General features: G+C 36.5%; 1 protein-coding gene and 1 long non-coding RNA gene across 2 annotated transcripts in view; one reads left to right on the top strand and one right to left on the bottom strand.

The window, feature by feature from the left end:
- The window catches only part of LOC136826726 (uncharacterized), a 194,047-nt gene that overhangs the window by 111,668 nt on the left and 69,516 nt on the right, over positions 1-12,863 (bottom strand). The gene's annotated exons all lie outside the window — the stretch shown is intronic.
- On the top strand, positions 3,347-7,124 carry LOC136826450 (uncharacterized). The gene is made up of 3 exons (XR_010849609.1): positions 3,347-3,463; positions 4,450-4,534; positions 6,880-7,124. It is a non-coding gene; the product is annotated as an uncharacterized lncRNA (long non-coding RNA).

Here is a 12,863-nt window from a genome sequence, read left to right as displayed (position 1 = left end):
CTGCCGTGATACTTATTTTTTCTGAAAGCTCTTATTCTGGAGGGGTGCCTTTCGTGATTTGTTTTTTAAATAATGAAATTTTAACAATACAGTAGACCTATGCCATTCAACTTGACCACCAAAATTCAAATTTCCTGATGCTCAGGTACGGACTGCTCACAGCATTAGGAGAGACGCCATTTTCTTATTGTGTGTGAAGTCATCCGTTATCTTGACAATTTTTTCTTTTTTAGTTTTCTGTAAAGAAAACTATTGTGACGGCTTTGTCTGTCCAGCCGCACTTTTTCTGACCGCTTTCACATCTTAAAAACTAGTAACTCTAGAGGCCTGCGAATTGGTATGTTGATCATCCACCCTCCAATCATCAAACATACCAAATTGCAGCCATCTAGCCTCGTAGTTTGCATTTTTTTAATGTTAAAATTAGCCATTATCGTGCCTCTGACAACGATATAGGATAGGCCACCACCTGCCGTGGTTAAAGTTTCATGGGCCGCGGCTCATACAGCATTATACCGAGACCACCGAAAGAGATATCTATTCTCGGTGGTCTTGATTATAAGCTGTAGCGGCTGTACAGAAAACTCGGTTGCGCTCAAGAAACTTCGGCGCATTTTTTACTTGTTTTAAAAGCAAAGAATTTCCTGCGTTTTGGCGTAAAAATATCTAGTACCACTTGTATCTGTTATAACTGGTGTTTTTAACATCTGTCTCCTCTGTTCTAATTGGTGCTTTCACATCTGTCTATCAATAAAATATTACGTTTTTTATTGTAGACACTCAGTTATTAGGCCTATTGTAAAATATCAGTGACATGCTTTGCAAACCTACGACAGGCCTCACTGCCTGGAAAGTTGATTCCCCCATCTTTCGATCTTGAAACCATGGAACTAAGTTTATTTTCCCAATTCCACTTCGGTCTGAGGTCATCTGTCACTGATATTGTGGTATTATGTTCAATTTCCTTCTTTCTTTTCCTTATAGGTCTAAAACCCGAAAGCTTTTAGGAAATGTATAGTACTATCAAGTTTCTATGGCTCTGTAATCTTAGGCCTATAAGCGTCTAACATGAGTTTTTTATCCAATGATCTATTTCTCGTACAACTCATATAGTTTAAAAAGTATTTTTTTTAACCAACCAAGTGCCTAATTCACATAGCTTTAAAAGTACTTTTTTTTTAACCAACCAAGAGCCAATTTAATGATAAAACATTTGAACAAGGCAAGGAGGTGGTTTAGGAGGATGTCAAGGGAAAAACACGATGACGTGTACGGAGCATAGAAAGCAACCTTACGAAATGTCAAATCTGTTTTCCCCTTTTCATATTTTCTTTTCATATTTTTTTACGAATGGGATTAAAAGCTTGGGCTGGCCAGAAGGATCAGACATCCTAAGAACCATTGGTTACCTAGCAACGGGACCTACAGCTTATTGTGGAATCCGAACCACATTATAGCGAGAAATGAATTTCTGTCGCCAGAAATAAATTCCTCTAATTCCTCATTAGCCGGCCGGAGAATCAAATGATGGCCCAACTCTAGAACTTCATATTTTCGGATGGGTAAATCATGTATCCACACACTTCGACCAAGAAATTCAAATGATGGTCCTAGAGGATTAAATCATGTACCAGAACAGGTAATAATCTCTGGCGGCCATTCAGACTTAAGCTGCTCTCTCTCTCTCTCTCTCTCTCTCTCTCATACTACAGCACTGATGATATTTTTTTGTAACAAGCATTTATTCCCTCACTTCCACTGTATTGGAGGTAATGCAGGAAAAAAGTTACATTAATATATGGTGGCCAGTAATAAAGTCGCAAGGAAAAATTCACAATATTTCTTGGGGGTTATTATCTTTATGGTATTTACAGTCTTTTGATTATGTTTTTACGGTAATCCCCAACGGGCTTGTACCAAACACGCCGCAAAGGTCGATACGTACCGGGTTAAAACCCTTGGGGGATACTATCTAGGAGAGATTAATGTAACTTTTTTTCCTGTGAATTTTTCTGTGACTTTTTTTTTTTTACCTGGATTCGTCAACAATTCTTGACCATATTTCTACGGATCGCCATAACCCACAAGGAGGGCATTCTCTGACTCCCACTTTGGTGAAATTAAGTCTCGTTCATTTTTTCTCTCTCAAAAACCTGGCAGTTTTGTTGTCACGTTTCCTAGGTGGTTTTTCAAACACGCAGATGACTCTATCCAGCAATTCTATAAATTAAATATTCCAGTGAGCTACATAGCTCTCATAAGCCGGGAAGCATTTTCCCGAGATGCAATCGAGTATCGAGACCTTTCCCTGAAAAAGCCGGACGCCATATCTTAAAAACTATCCATAGAATTTTCTTGAAAATAGTCTCATTTGTTTTCCACACCGAAAGTACCATGGCGTTGTTCCTAACGCAACACAACCTAAACTAACCTAACCTAGGGGCATGGCCAAAAAATCGGGGCTGGTGCAATACCAGCATACATCTCAGGAATTTGCAGCCGGGACGTGGAATCATTATTCACAAAGGTTCCTGGGAACGACATCGTGAATTTCATGAGGGAAAAAATGAACTCCTTACGAAGAACCTCTGGGCAGTGAAACAAAAAAAAAAACATTTAAATTAATCAAGCTCCGTGTAACCAATAACATGCCTTCTTTTAACTGAAAGTTTTACAGGGATTTAAACTATTTTAATAATAATAATAATAATAATAATAATAATAATAAAACGATTTGCATGCGGGATAGGCAGCCTGCTATCTCCTCTTTAAGTCATTGTCTGCCTGTAGTACTTTAATGACTCAATCACAGTTTTTTTTTTTTTTTTTTGTGACACGTTGATGACACTTCCACGTTCTGGAAATAAAATTTTAAATATATAATCTGTACAATTCACTACGTTAATTCAGTAAAAAATCATTTTCGTAATATGTTAATATGAAGACCATAGTAACAAAAAATTGCACCTTTATATCTAAATAAAACTGGCTAAACCACACTTTACATTACTCTTGCTAATACTTAACTTTCTAAACTATTCCCTACCACGGTTAGCTAGCTAGCTAACTGCCCTCATTCTTCCTTCACCCATCGTACCTATCAGCTAATAATAATAATAATAATAATAATAATAATAATAATAATAATAATAATAGTTGAGAAGATTTGGATATCTATCTGCAGCAAAATGAATTCACTTCTAGCATCACGTTCAAAGCTTAATGGGAAAAGGACGGGAACTAGCCTTCTCAGATATATTAACAGGGAATCCAAAACAGCTTGTTTCAGTGCTTTAGAGTCCCTGGCTTGGCATGACAGGTTTCGTTGATACTAACTCGACTTTCTCCTTCATTTGTGTCTGGGATCTGGGCTGGTGTTGAACTGGGCGATCGTTGGTCGTATTGTGAATAGACCTGGCAAGATTTTTTTTGTTGTGAAAGCGTGCTTCGAGGTTCTGGGTTGGTGAGTGCCCGAGTGGTTACTGTTGGCAGTTTTGTATTAATCAAATATTTAGTGTTTAGGCTGTTACTTGAGCTATGAAGTTTGTCGTATTAAGCTTTAATATTGGGGGTTTTATATCTTGATTTGTTGTTTTCGAGTGTTTCGTCGTGAATGCCTACAATAACTATAGTGTTTAGTATGTTCGGTATTAGTGTAGTTTTGCCCTTCAACATGGTATTTAAAGCTTAGTTTCGAAGCGTATTTATTACCAAGCTGAACTAGATTACTTCTAGTAATTCTATGCACTTTGGTTTTATACTAGCAATCTTGTGCAGTGCTACCGATATTTTAATTTTAACTTCAATGGTGTCTTACGATGCAATACGGCTTCAAGTTTCTTGAGGATTAGTGGACTTGAGGATTAGTGGACTTGAGGATTAGTGGACTTGAGGATTAGTGGACTTGAGGATTAGTGGACTTGAGGATTAGTGGACTTGAGGATTAGTGGACTTGAGGATTAGTGGACTTGAGGATTAGTGGACTTGAGGATTAGTGAGCCTTTGAGGATTAGTGGACTTGAGGATTAGTGGACTTGAGGATTAGTGAGCCTTAACTCTCTCATAACCTTAAGGGGCATATTAAGTGATTTAGCCGACTTATTGTCGGCTTCAGTGGTAATAAACTAATAACGCATATTATCAGTATTATAAAGCCTTTCTTGCTGCTCATCTTAGTATTTTAAAACTTTAAGAAATCCGATGGGTCCTGCTGATTGTCAGCAATAGTCAGCCCTAGGTTCTTAGCCCTAGGTTCTTAACACTTGCTAGAACATTTTGATTTTTCTTTGGACGTGCTAGAACATTTTAATTTTTGGGGTTTCCACTTGCTAGAACTTTATGGGTTTAATTTTTTTTTTTCTACTTGCTAGAACATTATGGGTTGAACTGGGGGGACGGGGTGTCTTTCCACTTTTAGAACATTTTGGTCTTTAATGTTTTTAATTTCAGGTGTGGATTAGTCTTTAAGCGTGCTACAATGAGTTCTCCAGTTGTCTTAGATGTACAGATACCTTATGGCTAAACAAGGCAATAGGTAAGCAAATATTTCATGTATTTTTACTAAATATATTTTTTTTCTTAGTTGAGTGACTTGAGCAACCCCCGTCAAATTTGGGGTTTTAAGTAGATTGTTTTCGTAACTTTAATTCAAGATTTTCATTTGTAATTCGTAAATAGTCTTTTAATTTTGTTTATTTTCAAATTTAATAATCATTTAAGTTAAGTTTTTTTAATGCATTTGGCTTTAATGCAGTTGGTTTTCTCAGATTCAAAACCTGTTAAGAATTTTTGAAGTTTTAGTGATTGTTTTAATATCTTTAAAATTTCAAGAGTTACAACTTAATTTTTCAGTATTTCAAAATTTCAATGTTTCAACCTCAGAACTTGTTTGAAGTTTTCATGTTTAGTTTTTATTTTTAATTTAATTAATTTTTTAGTCTCCAAAGTGTTGTTACAATTTTTGAAATTTTGATGTTTTTTTAGTTTAATTTAATTTTAATTTTTTTAAATTTAAACTGTTTGTGTGAGTTACAATTTTAATGAAATTTTGAGTAAGTTTTTTTTTTTTACTTAGTGGATTTAAATTTTAAATTTAAACTTTTGGAATTTGAGGTTTAATTTTTAAAGCCTTTTGAGTTATTTTTACTTGTAAAGTTAAATCTTACTTATTATATCTTATTATTTTGGAGTTTGAGTAAGAATTTTTAAAGCCTTTTGAGTTATTTCAGCTTCAAAAGTTAAGTAAATTTTGTCATTGAGAGTAAATTTTGTCATTGAGAGTAAATTTTGTCATTGAGAGTAAATTTTGTCATTGAGAGTAAATTTTGTCATTGAGAGTAAATTTTGTCATTGAGAGTAAATTTTGTCATTGAGAGTAAATTTTGTCATTGAGAGTAAATTTTGTCATTGAGAGTAAATTTTGTCATTGAAAGTAAATTTTGTCATTGAAAGTAAATTTTGTCATTGAAAGTAAATTTTGTCATTGAAAGTAAATTTTGTCATTGAAAGTAAATTTTGTCATTGAAAGTAAATTTTGTCATTGAGAGTAAATTTTGTCATTGAAAGTAAATTTTGCCATTGAATTGAAAGTTTTTGCATTGAAAGTAAATTCTTTGCCGACTTCCCAAGTCCACCTTTGCCGGGGTGGCGGTGCCACCTGTCAGGCAAAGGTGGACTTGATTGTTGTGCATGGTGACTTTGTCCCCATGCACAACAGGAAGTTAAAGTTCTAACTTAGGTTAGAACTGTAAGGTTGTTAGTTTTGGGGAATTAGAGATGGTACTTGAAATATAGGATAGGATAGAATAGGGTAAAGAATGTTAATTTTGTATAGATGCAGGGGTTAGGATAAAGGTAATAGACGCTAAAGTCTATCTTAAGGATACTGGGAGTAGATTAGGGTAAAAAAAAAAAACGCGATGGTCAGGCTTAAGAAGTTTGACACCACAGGTTATTAATAGCAGAGGGTATTACGGGACTACAGCCCCTTGTTTGGTCTTGAGAAGTAAGTTTGAATGTGCTAGTGCAGCTGAGAATTGGGTAGGGTAACGGACGCACTTTTGTAACTTAGAATTTAATTCCCATTAGCAAATAGGAACTAAACAGGTAATAGGTGATTCTTACGCCTTTTCTAAAAGGCCTAGCTAGGTCTTCGTATTTGAGAATTTTTTTGACACTGCTGTCGTGGTCTTGTTGTTGGGTAATTCTAACAGGCTGGTTAAACTGTAATTTTAGTGGAAAATGCTATTCAAATAAGTACAGTCTCTTTAACGTTCCGTTAACGCTTTGACACTCCCACTCTCCCCCCCCCCTCCTCCTCGTGGCTTAAAGTAAAATTTTGGTGTTGGTTAGGAAAGACATTTCAGATTTCCTTGCGTATATTCAATGTTCCCCTACCACCTTCATCAGCCTTTCCTCCAGCTCTGAAGCCTTCTTCGGGAACCTCCCTTTCTTATTCTGAGTTCCCTAACTTTTACAGTTTTTCACCCCTTGGTTGCTTTGTTGAAATTCCCTTAAGACTGGATACTAAGGGACGAAAGCTGGTAGATAGTGTTTGCATTTGTAAGACACCATTCATAGTTATGTAGGACTAAAGTTAGATGCGGTTGTTTCAGTGAAAGATTGGTGCCCTAGTAAACGTATCTTGAAGGATGGCATCCTCTCCTGTTAACTTTAATGGCAGTTTGAATTAATGGCAATTTGAAGTAACAGTAATAGAAGCGATTGTTAATGGGAAGGCTTACTCATGCGATATGGTATTAATTATAATGGCCTTAGAATAGATGTTGGGACTGATGAGGCTATTTTCAATAAGGTAGGTTTTGTCACGAACTTTTTTTTTTTATTCTAAAACCTTCAAACTACTTTTCTTATGCACAGGCTCTTGGTTTAGCTGCAGCAGACCATAACGGTTCCTCTAATAATAGTGGAAAGCAACGCCCTTACGTTAAGACTGAATATCCTGTGAAGATTAGCTCTGAATTAGTTTACCCGGGCAACTAGAGCTGAACTTGTAGACACAGTGCGCAACCTACTATTCAATTGTATAATACTCTTGACTACTTTTGATATGTAAATAGTATTTACTGTATGGAGACAAGCGTAATATATATGTATCTGTAAACCTTTGTAATTTTTTTAACCCAAAATGTCATGTTATGGGGTAGATTTTGTAATAACTCCTTGAAAGAGAAATTGTCTTATGAAATCAAAGGGAATCAAAAGGAATGGAAGTCAATAAAATCAGAGGAATGGAAGCTACTGATTGGTCAACAGAAGATTGGGAAATTGGTATGAGAAATGAAGTTTTATTGAGGTGGAGAGAAGTTTAATCACCCGAAGTTTGAGTTTTACTTGCAGTAATAACCAAACTTAAAAACCTTATATTCAACAAATGACAAGATTGTATTTTGACCCCTCTGATGACAGGAATATTAAAAACATTCCTTACGATCTGGATCACATCGGGCTGAGAATCCTTACAAAAGTGACGAGCGATAAAGCGAAAATTCCCTTTTACGTGAGTTTTAGAGACTGCTCATAAGGTTGAAATGAGTCCTAATTGATATGTAAATGTTATAATTAGTAAGACAGGTTATAAGCAGGCAGTATACTTTCAATATAGTGATAATGTAATTTGTCTTGAAAGTGGTTATCACTTAACGTTTATAAGAAAGTTACTGCGACTGCCAACAGTTGCCCCAGCCCAGGCTTTTAAAGTGTTGGACTTCTATGTATCGGGTAAGTGAGGCGGTAGAAACGCAAGGTTTTGCATGATGTCTTGTTTAACAACAGTTGGTGGCCTTGTCTCTGGCTCCAAAGTTTTTGGATGTTAAAATGGCTCTAAGGATTTCGTCGGGATGTTGGGTTGTGTTCTGGTCCTTAGTTTTGCTGATCTCTCGGTGATACTTTTAAAATTGCGAGTAAACCGAGTTTGTCCTGACGCGCTCTATTCTAAAGCAAAACCCTATGAAAATCGGAGGTTTGCCTTTTAGCTTGGCTACGATCCGCAAACTTCGAATAGCTAAGTTAGGCACCGCCTGGGTAGTGAGGTGCAATAGGATGTAACTTGAACAGGTAAAACTCCTTTCGTTAAGGGCTGGGTGAGGGGGAGACTATTCGGTGCTACTTTGGCTCGCTATCCACGCGTCACCTGCTCCGAGGTGCTAGTACTAAACACCGTATGGAAAAGTAGAATGCCGCACGAAGATACCGTTTAAGATATCGCTTAATATAATGTGCCAACCACACAATATAGAAATGGGTGTATATAATACTTTGATCCCCGAGGGGCTAGTGCTAAACACGGCGTCACAAGGAGCTTCCGCCATGTTTTAGAATGTTTTAGTACTAGCACCTGGGAGTAGGTGACGCGTAGATCTTACATTTCTCTCGCTGCTTGTCACTTGACCAGCTTGTTTGCTAACTGCTATGACCACTGCCCAGGGAGAGCTAATAATTGATGTACAACAACAAGCATTCTTTGGGTTAAATTTCACTGCTTAGACGAAATGCGGGGAATGGTTTATGGTTTGGAGTGGGTTTTCATTTAAAGCTGCTTAATCGAGTCATCGTTGAAGCTAGTCATCCAGATTTTTTTCTTTATTCAGTAGATGAAACCCATTGATATGGAACAAGCCCTCGGGGACTTAATTGAAATTCAAGCTTCCACAATGTTAGTTTCAACCTCCTACCACAGACCCCACGCCGCGGCAGTAACCGATCATGATTCAGAGCCAGTGATTTTTCATCGCCCTGGGGTAGACGCGAACCGGTCCTCTTTGGCAGAACTAACCTCAGTGGCTTCCCCTTTAGTTAGGAGACTACTGTGCATTTCAGGGCGGTGTCTAATTGGTTTTCGTCGATAAAATCTTTCCAAAACATCGGATATGGAACGTATTTTGGAAATAAATATTTGAAGCCACGGCCTAATTGGCAAAAATATTCGCTGTCTAATGCTGATAGTTAAGGCACTTATCGGAGTAAATCACAGAAATTTCAAGAGAACTTAGCTAAATTTAGTAAGCACCCAGAGGGAGACTAGTTGTGACGTAAAGTATGACATCAGGCTTAATAGCAGTGTTCCCAGTAGTGCGATAATGATCGTAGAAACACAAATATTTGACCTTCTTGTTGAGAATTGTTGAGAATTATGATATTACGGTTTCCATTGGTGATACAAGGGTAATGAATAAGAATTTGTTATACTGTATAAATATGACATTATAACAAAGGAATTTGGTAAATATACATATGGCAACATTATTTTCATTGTACAATTTTGTTGACTATAGGAATATATAGCAATTATAACCCAATTGCTATTTACTTTTCTTGATCAGTTATACAAAACTTCTGGAACTTGTGTTTACTTCTGGAACTGGTGAAACTCAATCATATTGAAATCTGAAATTCCTCAAGTCTGGTCTTCTCAAAGAGCAAGACCCTGTTTCACACAAAGCTGTCTTAATCCTAACTTAAACAACGGCATATCCTTTTACATAATTATATATTACAAGATTTTTTTTTTTTTACATTTTTCCTTCAGTTTATTTCAAAGTTCAGTAGAATCAGTGGACTAGTGGATTATAAAAATTAGCGCTTGGACTATGAGTTACGAGCATCATTCAGCACTACAATGTAGTTATGATTAAATTAAGTATCTATATAATAAACGATGTAAATGAAATATTCAGATTTGACAATTGAAAGAATGAGTAACTTCAAATTCATAAAAAAATGGTTAGATAAAACCGGGAATACATAGGCTCACTGATAACCACTCAACAGCCCTACAACAACATTAGTGTCAGTTTCAAGTAAACGAATCAAGTGTATAGAAATAACGAAACTGACAGACACACACACACAGAATAATAAACGAGGAGTTGTGTGATATACTAGATACTTTGGATTTATTATGGGATTGATCTTGCATTAAGGAAGTTAAGGTTACAACACTTGCGTTATGTTACATTCATTTAGCAGGACTAAGCAAGTACACGTCAACCGGAACTTTTGAGGAGACAATATGGAGCAACAGAAACTCCAGGGTAACAATGGTTTTCACAGAGAGTGTTACTGTATGACTTGGTGCATATTTCAAGTTAAAGGAAATGGAATTGCGCCAAGGAACTGTATTACAGAATTAATATTCATTTGATGCCCATCCCTTTACTGTTCTTTACTTAAGAGACATGATTCATCGAATGATTCATCGAAAAGATAGAGAGAGAGAGAGAGAGAGAGAGAGAGAGAGAGAGAGAGAGAGAGAGAGAGAGAGAGAGAGAGAGAGAGAGAGTTTTTGTGTGTGAAACAATACAAGAATCCCATATACTACTACTATTACTACTACTACCAACATCTGAGTATTTATTCATAAAGTATATAGGCGGGGTGTCTAGTAATGTACGTCATACTACAGTATAAATGAGTGGGAGGGCCTTCAGTAATGACGTTTCACTAGCCTCCCTCTGGGTGCTTACTAGGTTTAGCTAAGTTTCCTTGAAATTTCTGTGATTTACTCCGATAAGTGCCTTAATTATTAACATTAGATATCAGTGCATATTTTTGCCAATGAGGCCGTGGCTTCAAATAGTTATTTCCAAAATACGATCCACATCCGATGCTTTGGAAAGATTTCATCGACGAAAACCAACTAGACACGGCTCTGAAATGCACAGTAGGTTTCAGGAATAATAAATGGAGGAGGATTTCATGTTTGTGGTTCCAGTCCTCACAGGTGTGTTCAGCTAACACCTGTTCTTCTGTTGTGGTGCTGTTCCTTATCGGTAGGGTATGGAATGGGCTGTTGGGGTGGTGGTTGGTAACAAAGTCAGAGAAAAAAGTCACAATTTTCGCTAGGAAAAATGTCACAAATTTATGGTGGGCAGTGAAAGTAATAAAACAGAAAATATTTTGGATCTTTCCTAGATAGCGACCACCAAGGGCTTTCTGTGGTCGTTGTCTAGGACTAATATTTCTTGGGGTCATTATCTTTACGATACTTAGTCTTTTGTTTGTTTTCACCGTAATCCCCAACGGGCTTATACTAAATACTTCGCAAAGGTGGATACATACCGGTTTAAAACCCTTGGGCTCACTATCTAGGAAAGATTGTTACATTTTTCCTGTGACCCTTTTTCCTTGACTTTTTTCCCTGTGACTTTTTTCCTGACTTTTTCATTTGACTTTTCTGTGACACTTTTTCCTGTGACTTTTTCCCTGTGACTTTTTTCCTGTGACTTTTTTCACCAGTGAATTTTTCACCTGGATTCATGCAGCTTCCCTTGATTATTGCTAAATTGCCAGGTTAGAGAAGTACTTTTACATTATAGTATTTTTCCTCTTGTTCAGCAAATATGTATTAATCACAGATGAGTAGAAGGGAGCTTTTACATTGTGCATGAGAAAGGGAAAGCCCCTTCCACGTTCGGAAAAGAGAGCTGACCGAAAACCAGTAAGTACTTCAAATGTGATGGAGAGCCCGTACAAGCATCATTGTATTAAACTAGACCTATAAGATAGTATGCTAATATATGTCAGAACATGCGGAGATATTTGATATCGGGTAAGCTAACCTCTTCCACCTAACTTGGGTGGTGACTTGGCCTTGGCTAGCCTAGACCCTGGCCCCGGGAAACCCATTATAAGTAGACTAATAATAAAATCTACTCAACTCTTATCTATAGTACATAGTTTAATTTTGAATTTATTTTTTTTTTAGTAGAGCCCAGCCACGCTGGTGCACAAAAAAACTGTCTTTGGCCCTTTATATATATATATATATATATATATATATATATATATATATATATATATATATATATATATATATATATATATATATATATATATATATATATATATACATACACACACATACACACACACACACACACACACACACACACACTGATTAAGAAAGACTCCTACTTCTACTTTTGCTTTCATCATAACTTATCAGGTTGCGAAGCAAATCCCTAGGCCTACACCCTACTCCTTCCTCCATATCCCCTGACCTCCATATCTTGTCTCTTATGGCTGGGCTTTACTACCCCTTTTGGGCTTCCATCACTTTTTTGCCTGTGATACGTCTGAATGCCAATTAAGTTAATTGTAAAGGTGTAGACAGGAAATTTATCATTTTAATAAATATACAGGAAATGTATCAATAAATATATCACGCGACATGGTAAGACTGCTGTGCATGCAAGAGATCTCTGCTGCTGTGGATAAATTGAATCATTCTCATCCATCTCTCATATATATGCATCTATATGTATCTATTACACGAATGAAATGTTAAAAAACATTCTGGCCTCTTCTTGTACATCAAGTAAGCCTCGGCTCACCGTCCAATGCAATGGAGAAAATCATGTTTTTTATCAGCCCAGCTAATGGAGCTCTTTCATGGCAGGAGATCCAGCAACGGTTTGGTTTTCATTACGGCCCCCGTGGAATTTTATTTGCGAGAGCAGGCGGTTAATGCACGCGGAATATCTCATTTTCATTGCCATTTCAATTACACCTGTAAGGTCGTTAATTTGCTTCGTGTTTTTTTTTAAAGCAGCTAATTATCCTTCTGAATGGGAACTAAAAATTCAATTTGATTTTTTTTCCGTTCATTGGGAAGTTATTCCTTTTTTTTAGATTTAGTAATTATGGCGAGGCTTAAAATTCTGCACTAAATCCATGAAAGGCAATTTGCAAAAAGGATTTTTAAATATAAAACTAGAATTTGAAAAAAATTTGCAGGACTGTTTGTTATAAATTGCGTTTTCATTACCTAATAGGTAACTGACTATTTAACAAGACATACAAGATTACACTACTACGTAAGCATATTTATATGACCGAGGTTT

This window comes from Macrobrachium rosenbergii, chromosome 41 (assembly GCF_040412425.1).
Source record: "Macrobrachium rosenbergii isolate ZJJX-2024 chromosome 41, ASM4041242v1, whole genome shotgun sequence".
Lineage (NCBI taxonomy): Eukaryota > Metazoa > Arthropoda > Malacostraca > Decapoda > Palaemonidae > Macrobrachium > Macrobrachium rosenbergii.
Note: the sequence above shows the minus strand (reverse complement) of the source record. Positions and strands in the feature narration are given on the sequence as shown.